Consider the following 14,232-nt stretch of genomic DNA (forward strand, 5'->3'; position numbering starts at 1 on the left):
ACATAGCTATAAGCCTAGAATTCAGCCAGCAACATTTTCACAAAAACAAGAAAATAATTCAAATAAAATCATTTACCTTTGAAGAACTTCAGATGTTTTCAATGAGGAGACTCTCAGTTAGATAGCAAATGTTCAGTTTTTCAAAAAAATGTTATTTGTGTAGGACAAATCGCTCCGTTTTGTTCACGTTTGGCTATGAAAAAAACCTGTATACAGTTATAGCCTCAAGCTCATTAGCATAATGTAACGTTAACGATTTCTGAAAATCGCAAATAAAATGAAAATAATGCACCTGCCTGCTCTAAAGCTTAGCCTTTTCTTAACAACACTGTCATCTCAGATTTTCAAAATATGCTTTTGAACCATCGCTATTCACTAATTTGTGTAAGAGTATGCTAAGCTAGCTTAGCATTTTGAGTAGCATTTAGCACGCAACATTTTCACAAAAACCAGATAACCAAATAAATAAAATAATTTACCTTTGAAGAGCTTCGGATGTTTTCAATGAGGAGACACTCAGTTACATAGCAAATGTTCAGTTTTTCCTGAAAGCATCTTTGTGTAGGAGAAATCGCTCCGTTTTGTACATCACATTTGGCTACCGAAACGAACCGAAAATTCAGTCACCAACAACGTCAAACTTTTTCCGAATTAACTCCATAATATCGACCGAAACATGGCAAACGTTGTTTGGAATCAATCCTCAAGGTGTTTTTTCACATATCTCTTCATTGATATATCGTTCGTGGAAGCCTGCTTTCTTCTCTGAATTCCATGGAAAAATACTTGCAGCTGAAGTTTGCGCACCAATTTCGGCGCAGGACACCGGGCGGACACCTGATAAATGTGGTCTCTTATGGTCAATCTTCCAATGATATGCCTACAAATACGTCACAATGCTGCAGACACCTTGGGGAAATGACAGAAAGGGCAGACTCATTCCTCTCGCATTCACAGCCATATAAGGAGACAATGGAAAACGGAGCCTCAAAAATCCTGCTCATTTCCTGGATGCCGTTTCATCTTGGTTAAGCCTGTAGCTCATGTTCTAGGGCACGCACAGAAAATATCTTTGCAGTTCTGGAAACGTCAGAGTGTTTTCTTTCCAAAGCTACCAATTATATGCATAGTCGAGCATCTTTTTGTGACAAAATATTGCGCTTAAAACGGGCACGTCTTTTTATCCAAAAATGATATAGCGCCCCTAGAGTTTCAAGAGGTTAATGCGAGTGTAGCGAAATGCTTGTGCTTCTAGTTCCGACAATGCAGTAATAACCAACAAGTAATCTAACTAACAATTCCAAAACTACTGTCTCATACACACAAGTGTAGGGGGATAAAGAATATGTACATAAAGATATTTGAATGAGTGATGGTACAGAGCGGCATAGGCAAGATACAGTAGATGGTATTGAGTACAGTATATACATATGAGATGAGTATGTAAACAAAGTGGCATAGTTAAAGTGGCTAGTGATACATGTATTACATAAAGATGCAGTAGATGATATAGAGTACAGTATATACATATACATATGAGATGAATAATGTAGGGTATGTAAACATTATATTAGGTAGCATTGTTTAAAGTGGCTAGTGATATATTTTACATCATTTCCCATCAATTCCCATTATTAAAGTGGCTGGAGTTGAGTCAGTGTGTTGGCAGCAGCCACTCAATGTTAGTGGTGGCTGTTTAACAATCTGATGGCCTTGAGATAGAAGCTGTTTTCAGTCTCTCGGTCCCAGCTTTGATGCACCTGTACTGTCATCCCTTATGCTACTGAATCTGACCTGAGTCTTAAGATTCAGATGATTGTACATGGCATGGAAGGTTTTTCAGATGGATTTAATCACAGTACTGTTGAGTTAGATGATATGATTGACTGTTGACTGTTCAGTTGGCATTAGTCTGTGATTGACTTTGGATAGGATTGGTTTGGATTGGTAACGTAGTATGTATGTTTTTCTGCATGGAGACAGAGAAATTGCAAATAATAACAACCAAACATGACAGTACATGAATGCCTATTTAGGTTAATTTGCATTTTTTTCAAGTTCAGGGAAGATGCAAACAAAGGCAACTTACAGTTGAAGTCGGAAGTTTACATGCACTATGGTTGGAGTCATTAAAACTCGTTTTTCAACCACTCCACAAATTTCTTGTTAACAAACTATAGTTTTGGCAAGTCGGTTAGGACATCTACTTTGTGCATGTCACAAGTGTAAGGGTTTTCCTGTGGTGAAGTAGAGGAGGACCAAAACACGGCGTGGTTATATTGATTCATGTTTAATTAAAACAGATAAACATGAACACTACAAAACAACAAACGTGGAAAACCAAAAACAGCCCTATCTGGTGCAAAACACAGAGACAGGAACAATCACCCACAAACACACAGTGAAACCCAGGCTACCTAAATATGGTTCCCAATCAGAGACAATGACTAACACCTGCCTCTGATTGAGAACCATATCAGGCCTAACATAGAAATGGACAAACCAGACACACAACATAGAATGCCCACCCAGCTCACGTCCTGACCAACACTAAAACAAGGAAAACACACACAAACGATGGTCAGAACGTGACAACAAGTAATATTTCCAACAATTGTTTACAGACTATATTATTTCACTTATAATTCACTGTATTTCAATTCCAGTGGGTCAGAAGTTTACATACACTAAGTTGAGCCTTTAAACAGCTTGGAAAATTCTAGAAAATTATGTATTGGCTTTAGAAGCTTCTAATAGGCCAATTGACATCATTTGAGTCAATTGGAGGTCTACCTGTGAATGTATTTCAAGGCCTTCCTTCCAACAAAGTGTCTCTTTGCTTGGCATCTTGGGAAAATCAAAAGAAATCAGCCAAGACCTCAGGAAAAAAAATGGTAGACCTCCACAAGTCTGGTTCATCTTTGGGAGCAATTTCCAAATGCCTGAAGGTACCACATTCATCTGTACATACAATAGTACACAAGTATAAACACCGTGGGACCACGCAGCCGTGTGACCACGCAACCTGAAAAGCCGATCAGCAAGAAAGCCACTGCTCCAAAACTGCCATAAAAACAGCCAGACTACGGTTTGCAACTGCAAATGGGGACAAAGATAATACTTTTGTACATCTGTTCTGATGAAATAAAATAGAACTGTTTGACCATAATGACCATCGTTATGTTTGGAGGAAAAAGGGGATGCTTACAAGCCGAAGAACACCATCACAACCATGAAGCACAGGGGCGGAAGCATCATGTTGTGGGGGTGCTTTGTTGCAGGAGGGCCTGGTGCACTTCACAAAATAGATGGCATCATGAGGCAGGACAATTATGTGGATATAGTGAAGCAACATCTCAAGACATCAGACAGGAAGTTAAAGCTTGGTCGCAAATGGGTCTTCAAGACATTAGTGACTGTAGTATTTGACCATTTTTTGGGCCTTCCTCTGACACCTCCTAGTATATAGGTCCTGGATGGCAGGAAGCTTGGCCCCAGTGATGTATTGGGCTGTTCGCACTACCCTCTTCCTTACGGTCGGATGCCGAGCAGGTGGATGGATTATCTTGTCAAAGGAGAAATGCTCATTAAACCTCTACAGGATCGGTGTCCAGACCTCGGGACGGTTGATTTAACGTAAGCTAATGTGATTAGCATGAGGTTGTAAGAAACAAAAAATATTCCCAAGTCATATGGCCAGAAATCTTAAATTCTTGTTAATCTAACCTCACTTTCCAATTTACAGTAGCTATTACAGTGAAATAATACCACACTATTGTTTGAGGAGAGTGCACAATTATGAACTTGAAAATGTATGAATTAACCAATTCGGCACATTTGGGCAGTCTTGATACAACATTTTGAATAGATATGCAATAGTTCATTGGATCAGTCTAAAACGTTTCCCGTACACTGCTACCATCTAGTGGCCAAAGTCTAAATTGTGCCTGTGCTGGAATAATTCAATATGGCCTTTCTCTTGCATTTCAAAGATGATGGTACAAAAAAATACAAACAAAATACATGTATTTTTCTTTGTGTCATCTTTTACCAGATCTATTGTGTTATATTCTCCTACATTAATTTCACATTTCCACAAACTTCAAAGTGTTTCCTTTCAAATGGTATCAAGAACATGCATGTCCTTGCTTCAGCTCCTGAGCTACAGGCAGTTAGATGTGGGTATGTCATTTAAGGCGAAAATAGAAAATAATGGTGGATCCATTAAGAGCAGAAATGTAAACAAATTTGTGCACAACCTTCGAGAGAAATAAGCTTTTTGTGTTTATGGAACATTTCTGGGATCTTTTATTTCAGCTCATGAAACATGGGACCAACACTTTGCACATTGCGTTTATATTTGTATTCATTCTACATTCAGTGTATCAGAACACTTCCATTGGTTTTACATTCAAACACCCTCCAAACACCAGATATTAGCTTAAGTGCGCTATACATTTCACAGTTTACTACACATTGATTGTGTTTTGAGTCTCTCTCTTTTAATAGTGTATGACATTCAAAAGGTTAACCTAGGATCTCCAATGACCATAAAATACATGCGTGTTGGTTCAGCCCACTATCGAGAGCACCTCACATATACCATCTACTAACTACACTATAGAAGTGCTCCCATTATGAATTATCCAAATACAGGGGTAGGAGATGGGAGGGGATTATGTCAGAGGAGGAGACTGTCCTCACAGCATTGGTAGATGTCAGACTGCAGTCACCTTGTGCACGTTGGTTCACCCCACTTGTTACACCTGTTAGAGGAGGGGACAAGGCCCAGGGGCAGGGTGAATGGCCACAGCAGAGTTTTGATTCAAGTGCTGTTCTGAAGATCTCTATCTCTGTCTCATCCCTCATATTTCTTCTCTTTTCCCTTCTTCTCTCACCCTGCACTCTTTTTATCTCTCCCTCTTGCCCACGTCATCCCTCAGTGCCCATCCTTACAGCGGCTGCAGACCGTGTGTGTAATCACAGAGGTAGTCAGAGAACAGTTAACCGTCACTGTACTGTGTGTGTGTCTAATATAAACACAATTGGAGACGTTCGTCTGCCGGCAGTCATACCTCCCAGAAACTGGCACAGGAGCTATCAGTGATCTACTGTACTCACACACACACACACACACGCACGCACGCACGCACACACACACGTGGATGCTTTGGGGAGACATGTAGGTCTTTGAGGTGTACTTTTGAACCCTCTCTGTCAGTCACGGTGCTTTAGCACATATCAGCCATGATGTCTTGTAATTGATGTCATTACCAGCCCACAGCTATTCTCACACAGCACACAAGCATGATAGAATTGGACTGAACAACAGCAGACAAACATGATAGAATGGGACTGAATGACAGCACACAAATATGACAGAATGAGACTGAACGACAGCAGACAAAACATGATAGAATGGGACTGAACCACAGCACACAAACATGATAGAATGGGACTGAACAACAGCACACAAACATGATAGAATGGGACTGAACCACAGCACACAAACATGATAGAATGGGACTGAACAACAGCACACAAACATGATAGAATGGGACTGAACAACAGCACACAAACATGATAGAATGGGACTGAACCACAGCACACAAACATGATAGAATGGGACTGAACAACAGCACACAAACATGATAGAATGGGACTGAACAACAGCACACACACATGATAGAATGGGACTGAACAACAGCACACAAACATGATAGAATGGGACTGAACAACAGCACACACACATGATAGAATGGAACTGAAAAACAGCACACAATGAAACCACATCTGATAGGGCACAATCTGTCTTCTTCATCGACAGATCTCTTGCCCTGTCCCCCTCTGCCTCTTTCTCTATCTCTTCCTCCCTTTCTCCCTTCACCTCTTCCTTCTTCAATCTCTCTCTCTCCATGTCTTTTCCTTTCTCACTCTTTATTTGCATACTCACACAGATAACCAGAGGAGTCTTTGCTTGCAATGACTGTCAGCACCTATCAGATAATCCACCCTTATGGAAAAACCACATGGATTTCACAAGTTGTAATGTGAAGTTAATGTGATAACAAGTGACAACATGTGAAGCAACATGTGATAACATAAAACTACACATGTGACAGCATGTGAGCCCCTGTGAGAACATGATCTAATGTGACATTTATGTGAAATAAACCTGACAACATTGGGATGCACAATTTCAACATGTGATACGATACAACACATTTGAACACGTGAAAATCCAGGTGTCCAATAATATTTAGAAGAAAAAAATCTTTTGAAATGCATAATTTACATTATTTAAATTGAAACAGTCATGGTCCCCTGCAGATTTGGTCTATTTCCCGGTTTGATCCAGGGACGGCCCCAAGGACGATTTTAGAATGCTGTGTCATTGTCCCCTGGAGGTTTTTGTCTAGTTGCAGTGAAAATACGGTAAATCTACAACTAGTTACTGTATTTTTACAGCTAAATTCAGGTGTTAATGAACTGTATGCTGATTACTTGGGAGCCAACCTCACAATCTCTTGGCTGCAAGCTATCTAAAGTTCATGCTGCACCACCAGATCTGTAGACATAATGGAGATTGGCAAGAATACATTTCTGCACTCTGCCTAAAGTTGCAGTAAACATTAAGTAAATATTTATAGCTTGAAGGTGTTATTTCTATAAAATCATAATAAGCAGCTGTATTCTGATTTCAACTACTGAAAAACCTTGTATTGTGACTCAGCCTTGAATTGGACTTGAACATAACCTTCTTGGTCGTTAACAATCTGAAATGTCTTGTCAGAGTCCAGCTACACCACCAGATCTGTGAGCGTGAAAAAGATATGGCCACAGACCTTTTGGCAAGAATGCTAGTAAAACTAGCAATGGTCAATTACACCAACCTATTGATTGGGAGTGCATTGATGTTTTTTGCAGTGCTACAAGGTTCATACTAATTTCTTGGATCTGTAAATGATCGTAATCTCCAAAAATAAGGGTATGGTTAGGGTACACTGCAGTGTTGTTACCTAGGGTACAAAAAGGTCAAAGGTACACTTCAAAGGTACACATATGAACTCACGTGGTACAGTTTGGTACCTTGTGGGTATAATGGGACATTTTTCTACCCAATGCTTTGAATATAAGGTACTTTATCAGAAGTGTTTTGCAAAACGCGATATCCCACTGACTTCGCCGTTGCTCCGTTGCTTTATTTGATTCCAAGCTGCTTTAACACACAACGTCTACTAGGCACCGTACTTACGAATATAGTTAGGATTAAGCATGATGTAAAATGCAAACCTGGTGTTCTGATTATAGGCTACTAAAGCCAACAAGTTGTTTTTTTAAACAGTGTTCTATGAAACAATACAGAAAAACCTATATTGGATATTCTGCTATTATTGCTGACCAGCAGATGTCACTAATGTGCATTGTGAACAGATAATGAAGCTCTTGAGTAATTGACCATTTTTTGCACAATTTGTGAAAGTACCGAAGCCTTCAGAAAGCCTCAGTCTCCCATCACTATCAATCATCACTGCCTTTTGATAGGTGGGGGCAATGTACTGGTGGGGCTCATTAGTATATTTGGATGCGTGAACAAATATATATTGTATGTGTATTTGTGCCAACCGTCAGCAGAAGTTTTGTAGCAGTTTAAATGTTTGATTGTTATGCCGATGCAAGTAGAGCACTTCTTTAAACGCTGTTTGTCCTGCAAAAGTCGCAAGAGAACGTGTCAGTAATGAGCTGCACTGTGAAGTGGTTATTGTGCATTAAACAGTAATGTAGCACTTTTCTCCAGTCAAATTACCAAATGACCCTGTAGTGTCCTCAAGGGTGGAAGGTTATTAATATGAATGTACTGTTCTTTTTTTACGCCGAAAATCAAGTGTTTCTATGCCAAACGGTTTTGTTATATTTCAGTTTTCTCAAAAGTTTGGACACACCAACTCATTCAAGGGTTCGTCTTTATTTGTGCTATTTTCTACATTGTAGAATAATAGTGAAGACATCAAAACTATGAAATAACACATACGGAATCATGTAGTAACCAAAAAAGTGTTAAACAAATCAAAATATGTTTCTTCAAATAGCCACCCTTTGCCTTGATGACAGCTTTGCACACTCTTGGCATTCTCTCAACCAGCTTCATGAGGTAGTAATCTGGAATACATTTCAATTAACAGGTGTGCCTTGTTAAAAGTTAATTTGTGGAATTTCCTTCCTTCTTAATGCGATTGAGCCAATCAGTTGTGTTGCGACAAGGTAGCGGATGTACAGAAGAAAGCCCTATTTGGTAAAACACTTCAATGAGTAGATGTGTCCAAAATGTTGACTGGTACTGTAAGTATTCAGACCCTTTACTCAGTACTTTGTTGAAGCATGTTTGGCAGCAATTACAGCCTTGAGCCTTCTTGGGTATGACGCTACAAGCTTGGCACACCTGTATCTGGGGAGTTTCTCCCATTCTTCTCTGCAGATCCTCTCAAGCTCTGTCAGGTTGGATGGAGAGCGTCGCTGCACAGCTATATTAATGTCTCTCCAGAGATGTTCGATCGGGTTCAAGTCCGGGCTCTGGCTGGGCCAATCAAGTTGTAGAAACATATCAAGGATGATCAATGGAAACAGGATGCACCTGAGCTCAATTTCGAGTCTCATAGCAACGGGTTTGAATACTTCTGTAAAAAAGGTATTTCTGTTTTCTATCTTTCATATATTTGCAAAAATGTCTACAAAACTGTTTTCACTTTGTCATTATGGGGTATTGTGTGTTGATTGATAAGGATCATTTTGTATTCAATCAATTTTAGAATAAGGCTGTAACGTTACAAAATGTGGAAAAAGTCAAGGTGTCTGAATACTTTCCGAATGCACTGTATTTGAGTATTTCTTTCGTAAGGGCAAGTGGAGAGAGAGAGAGAGAGGGAGAGGGAGGGAGCGAGGGGTGCATACCTGGTCCTCTAGCCCTCAGGTGAGCTGTCGATCACAGCATATTACAGTCCTGAGACTTCACAGAGAAACAGCAACCCCCCCCCCCCAGATTAACCATGTTCATGTGCTTCATTGCACTAAGCCCTATTAGTCATAAACACTGAGTATTTTAAACAGTAGTAGCAACACGCGTGCCCCGCCCACCTGGGGATCTGTCTTTTTCAGCCATCTATTTCCTGTGTTTGAGGGGTGCAAAATTCACTTGTCACTTAAATCTTGCTGGATTTATTGTTTCAATTTTACTCCTGTGACTTTTTCATGCTGTACTCTTGCTTGTCGCTTTTCCCTGTTAACGTTTCGATCTAAATGTTTGTAATGATTACCTGTCAAACAGAGCCTGGTAATGGAGGAAATGGCCTAGTTGAATACATTGTCTTTCCATTTCATCTATAAGAACACTAAAACTCCATCGGGCATTTAACGCATCGTCTCAAAACCTAGAACCACATCACAAGAAAGAGAAGAAAGATACCTTTATTTTGATAAGTGGCATGTATTCATGGATCCCAAGGAAAGCCAGGCTTCCCCATATATATGACCAATAAAAAAATATAAATAATGTATCTTTCGTCTCTGTTTTAAAAAATTTCTATGAATTTGCAAGTGCTGGATCTCAGCGGTGAAATCATCCAAGCGAGGGAAACAGCGTCCCTCTGTCTCAGTATGTATAGTCAATGTACCTGATGCTATCTGGAACAAAAGAGTGTGACATGTTTCCGTTGTAGCATTTGAGTGATTGATGCCAGCAAGCATTTGGCCTCCCTTGAGCTCAACTGTGGGATGTCCTGGCGCAGAAAAACGCCCTCCAAGGGAGGCCAGTTTGGCTATGGCTTCATTCCAATGAAATCACATCCTAAGCAGAACATCATCATTGTCAGACAAACATGTTTGTTTCTGGTCTACTTGTGTTGATGTCCTGCAGTAGAAAGCTTGCTAAATAAGCCCTTTCCTAAGCCATGGATGGAGATTCGTTCTCTGTACAGGCCAATGATTATGACGGCGATTCTGAACTAACCATGAATTCATATATTGTGCCACTGGCCTGAGATGATTGAAGTTCAATATGTAGCCTAGATGCATCCTAGTAGGCTCACTTTAACTAGCTAGCTAACTTAGCTGGTTCATGCAAGGAAGTTAGGCTAGCAAGCATTTGCTCTTTTAATATTTCTCCAGTAGGTTTCCTGAAGGAGAAAGCCTCCCCTTCTATGTCAAAGGTAATAAAACAAAAATACTACAGTAATGTCAGTAACACTAGGGTAAATACTACATAATGGTCTACACAGTCTGCAAATACACTATGGTAAATACTATAGTATAAACTAAAGTTATACATAGTTAACAATTGTAAATACTGCAGTGTATTACAGTAAATAATATAGTAAATACTACAGTAAAGAATACTACAGTAAAGTAAGTATTTATACCATAACATACTATTGTATTTGTTCTGTGAGGTAGTCTGTCTCTGGGAACACAGGCAGTGAGTTAGTACCATCTTACTGCAGCAGGAGGAATGTAACGAAGACAAACAGGACCAGGGCCTGGCTGGGGGTCACCGACGCTCCCCTCCTTCCCTCCTCCTTCCCTCCTCACACCCACAGGCGGGGTAATAAATACAGGGCAGAAGCTTCTCCTGACAGCACTAATCCTAAGAGAAGAGGAGGGAGGAGGGAGAAGAGAGAGACAATAATACTCAGTTGGATAAAACACATACAGATCAGTGACCAGGCTTCTGCCTTACAGTGAGAGGAATTAAGTCATAACGTCTACAGAGTAATGACCTTTCATCATGCAATCATCAAACACATGAAAAGAGCAGTGATATAGAGTTTGATATATTAGTATTTCTCCAGTGTCATGCTGCTGATGAGACAGGCCGCTAAGAATGGATCTGTGAATCACTCACGCGTGGTTGTGTTTTATTGGGCACAGAGGAGAGAAGAGCAGGCTGGAGGATGTTCCTTTCTCCCATACTGTATTCACTTTACACTAGCATCGCCCCAAGACAACCCATACTTTAGAGTGTAGAGCACTCAGCACTGTGCATAGAACACAATACAAAGTTGGAAGAGTTCACTCTTGCATTGTGTTTGTATTTCTGGCATCCCTGTTTCCAACTTCATAGTGTTAGTTAGTTAGTTTTAGTTTCTCATAGTGTTAGTTAGTTAGTTTTAGTTTCTCATAGTGTTAGTTTGTTAGTTTTAGTTTCTCATAGTGTTCCTCTCCAAGTCCTGATAGCAAACTAAAAGCAGCCCTTGTTTGTCCGATAATACGATGTGCTGTCAATCCCAAGTAGACAGTTTCAGGTAAAAAGTGTAAACTATGCATTCAAAATAAATAAGTAGATGGTTTTTTAATCGCTTTGGTACAATTATTACAAGTATGTGGTACATTTTCACAACTCTTAGTACAAAACTCAAACCAGATCATCAAAAAGCCAGTTGTTGAAAAACAAAATCATAGAGTCACTTTTTCACCAAAGTTAATCAGTGCTTCATCTAGAAAAGCATGTTTCACATTGCAATACATGGTCATCTAAAGTCATTACCTTTCACAATGCAATGCTCACGTTACTTTTGATATCATTCTCTTCTCATTTGTTAAAATGTATTTCGCTATTACCTCATCTGACTGCTTTCAGTTGATAATCACTAAACCGTTTGGTATAAACCTAGTGATTTTTAACAGGTTTGTCTAGTACAGATTTTGATTTTAATTAGTTTAATTTAATTACAGTACACCTGTAATTAGATGAAGCATGAGGAACATTTTCACAACTCTTAGTACAAAACTCCAAACTGGTCACACTTGTTACACAGCTAGTCTTCCATTCAAAACCTGTCATTGTGTATTCATTTGGATTGTAAACATCTCTCACCACACAGCCATTGATTCAAAATATACGTTTACTGTGAAATGTAATGGGAACATTGGTTTAGTCACCAAAACACAACATAATATATTTTCAATTTAGTAATTTTAACAACCAGTTAATCCAATAGCAAACAACGCAGCTATGTGTTTCAAATCGCCCCTGGATGTGCTGAAAGTAACATGCTACAGTACTGTAAATGACTGTTTTCACATTAGGCAATACACTTACATTAACCAACAAAATTGACCAAAAATCTAGAATTTCAATAATATCCCATGTGTAGTCAAAGGTGTTATTAATTCATTAAAAAAAAATATATACTTCTCAGATATAATTGCAACATAGGTGTATTGTCTGTAATCAAATGTAAGAAATGAAATGAAATGAATGAAAATAAAAGATAATGTTTAGCACTCAGTCATTTGCATCAAGCCTGCCTTGAGCATTAGTCCATAAATTCTCAGCCACATCACAGTGAATGTCCTCATTGTTCATGCACAGCGGGATCTAGTTTTTGGTATGGCGAGTCCATGCTTGAAGTTGTTGTGCGTTGATGTCGTCACATGCCTCATCCATGGCCAGAAGGAGGGTGGCACGCTCATGGGGATCATACACCTTCCACCTCCATGCTGAAAAGAAATCCTCAATAGGTTTGAGGAAAGGAGAGTATGGGGGCAGGTAAAGGGTAACGAATCGGGGATGGGCCCAAAACCATGCCCGAACCACTTCTGCAAGGTGGAACGTGACATTGTCCCACACAATGACACATTGACACATACATTTGGAGAGAATTTACTTTTTTCATATTTTGCATTGTTACCCTTATCCATGTACACACTATACCCCATAATGACGAAGCAAAAACAGGCTTAGAATTTTTTGCGCATTTATAAAATAAAAAAACTGAAATATCACATTTACATTTAAGTATTAAGACCCTTTAATCAGTACTTTGTTGAAGCACCTTTGGCAGCGATTCCAGCCTTGAGCCTTCTTGGGTATGATGCTACAAGCTCGGAACACGTGTATTTGGGGAGTTTCTCCAATTATTCTCTGCAGATCCTCTCAAGCGCGGCCAGGTTGGATGGGAGCGTCGCCTCACAGCTATTTTCAGGTCTCTCCAGAAATGTTTGATAGTGTTCAAGTCTGGGATCTGGCTGGGCTACTCAAGGAGCCCCACCGGGCCTTCACGGCTGAACTGCCGACGTTGTCTACCCGAGGGAGTTATCCGTCTGGTTCCTCCGTCGCGACGTTGCCTGGGCGCCCATCTGCGGCCTGCTAGCCATTAGCTGTCTTATCGGCTGCTATCTGAATAGATAATCGGACAATTTATTTTTATAGTTATTGTTATTATTTTTTTAACTTTTTTTTTTCTTTCTTGGGCCTCTAGCTATATCTATTGTTTTTATTTTTGTTGTTGTTGTGTGATTTGGATTGGGCCCCTCTACCACACGGAAACCCACTAATCTACTGACGGAGCGCAAGAGGTGGCTAATAACAGATGTTCATCCTATGCTAGCTTGCTACCGATGGCCTGGCTTTGTGTAGGAGAAATCGCTCCGTTTTATACATCACATTTGGCTACCGAAACTAACCGAAAATTCAGTCACCAAAACGTCAAACTTTTTCCAAATTAACTCCATAATATCGACCGAAACATGGCAAACGTTGTTTAGAATCAATCCTCAAGGTGTTTTTTCACATATCTCTTCATTGATATGCCGTTCGTGGAAGCCTGCTTTCGTCTCAGAATGCCATGGAAAAATACCAGCAGCTGAAAATGACGCACCAATTTCGATGGAGGACACCGGGCGGACACTTGGCAAATGTAGTCTCTTATGGTCAATCTTCCAATGATATGCCTACAAATACGTCACAATGCTGCAGACACCTTGGGGAAACGATAGATAGGGCAGGCTCATTCGCATTCACAGCCATGTAAGGAGACAATGGAAAACAGAGCCTCAAAAATCCTGCTCATTTCCTGGTTGCAGTTTCATCTTGGTTTTGCCTGTAGCTCCTGTTCTGGGGCACTCACAGACAATATCTTTGCAGTTCTGGAAACTTCAGAGTGTTTTCCTTCCAAAGCTATCAATTATATGCATAGTCGAGCATCTTTTTGTGACAAAATATCTTGTTTAAAACGGGAACGTTTTTCATCCAAAAATGAAATACTGCCCCAGAGTTTCAAGAGGTTAATGTCAATATGCCTTGTCCATTGCTGTTCTGGTTAGTGTTTATTGGCTTATTTCACTGTAGAGCCTCTAGTCCTGCTCACCATACCTTATCCAACCTATTAGTTCCACCACCCACACATGCAATGACATCTCCTGGTTTCAATGATGTTTCTAGAGACAATATCTCTCTCT

General features: G+C 39.9%; 1 non-coding gene across 1 annotated transcript; it reads left to right on the plus strand.

Moving 5' to 3' along the window:
• Positions 1–10,132: 10,132 nt before the first annotated feature.
• On the plus strand, positions 10,133–10,187 carry LOC135525372 (U7 small nuclear RNA). The gene has a single exon (XR_010453142.1). It is a non-coding gene; the product is annotated as a U7 small nuclear RNA (small nuclear RNA).
• Positions 10,188–14,232: the final 4,045 nt, after the last annotated feature.

This window comes from Oncorhynchus masou, chromosome 31 (genome assembly GCF_036934945.1).
Source record: "Oncorhynchus masou masou isolate Uvic2021 chromosome 31, UVic_Omas_1.1, whole genome shotgun sequence".
Lineage (NCBI taxonomy): Eukaryota > Metazoa > Chordata > Actinopteri > Salmoniformes > Salmonidae > Oncorhynchus > Oncorhynchus masou.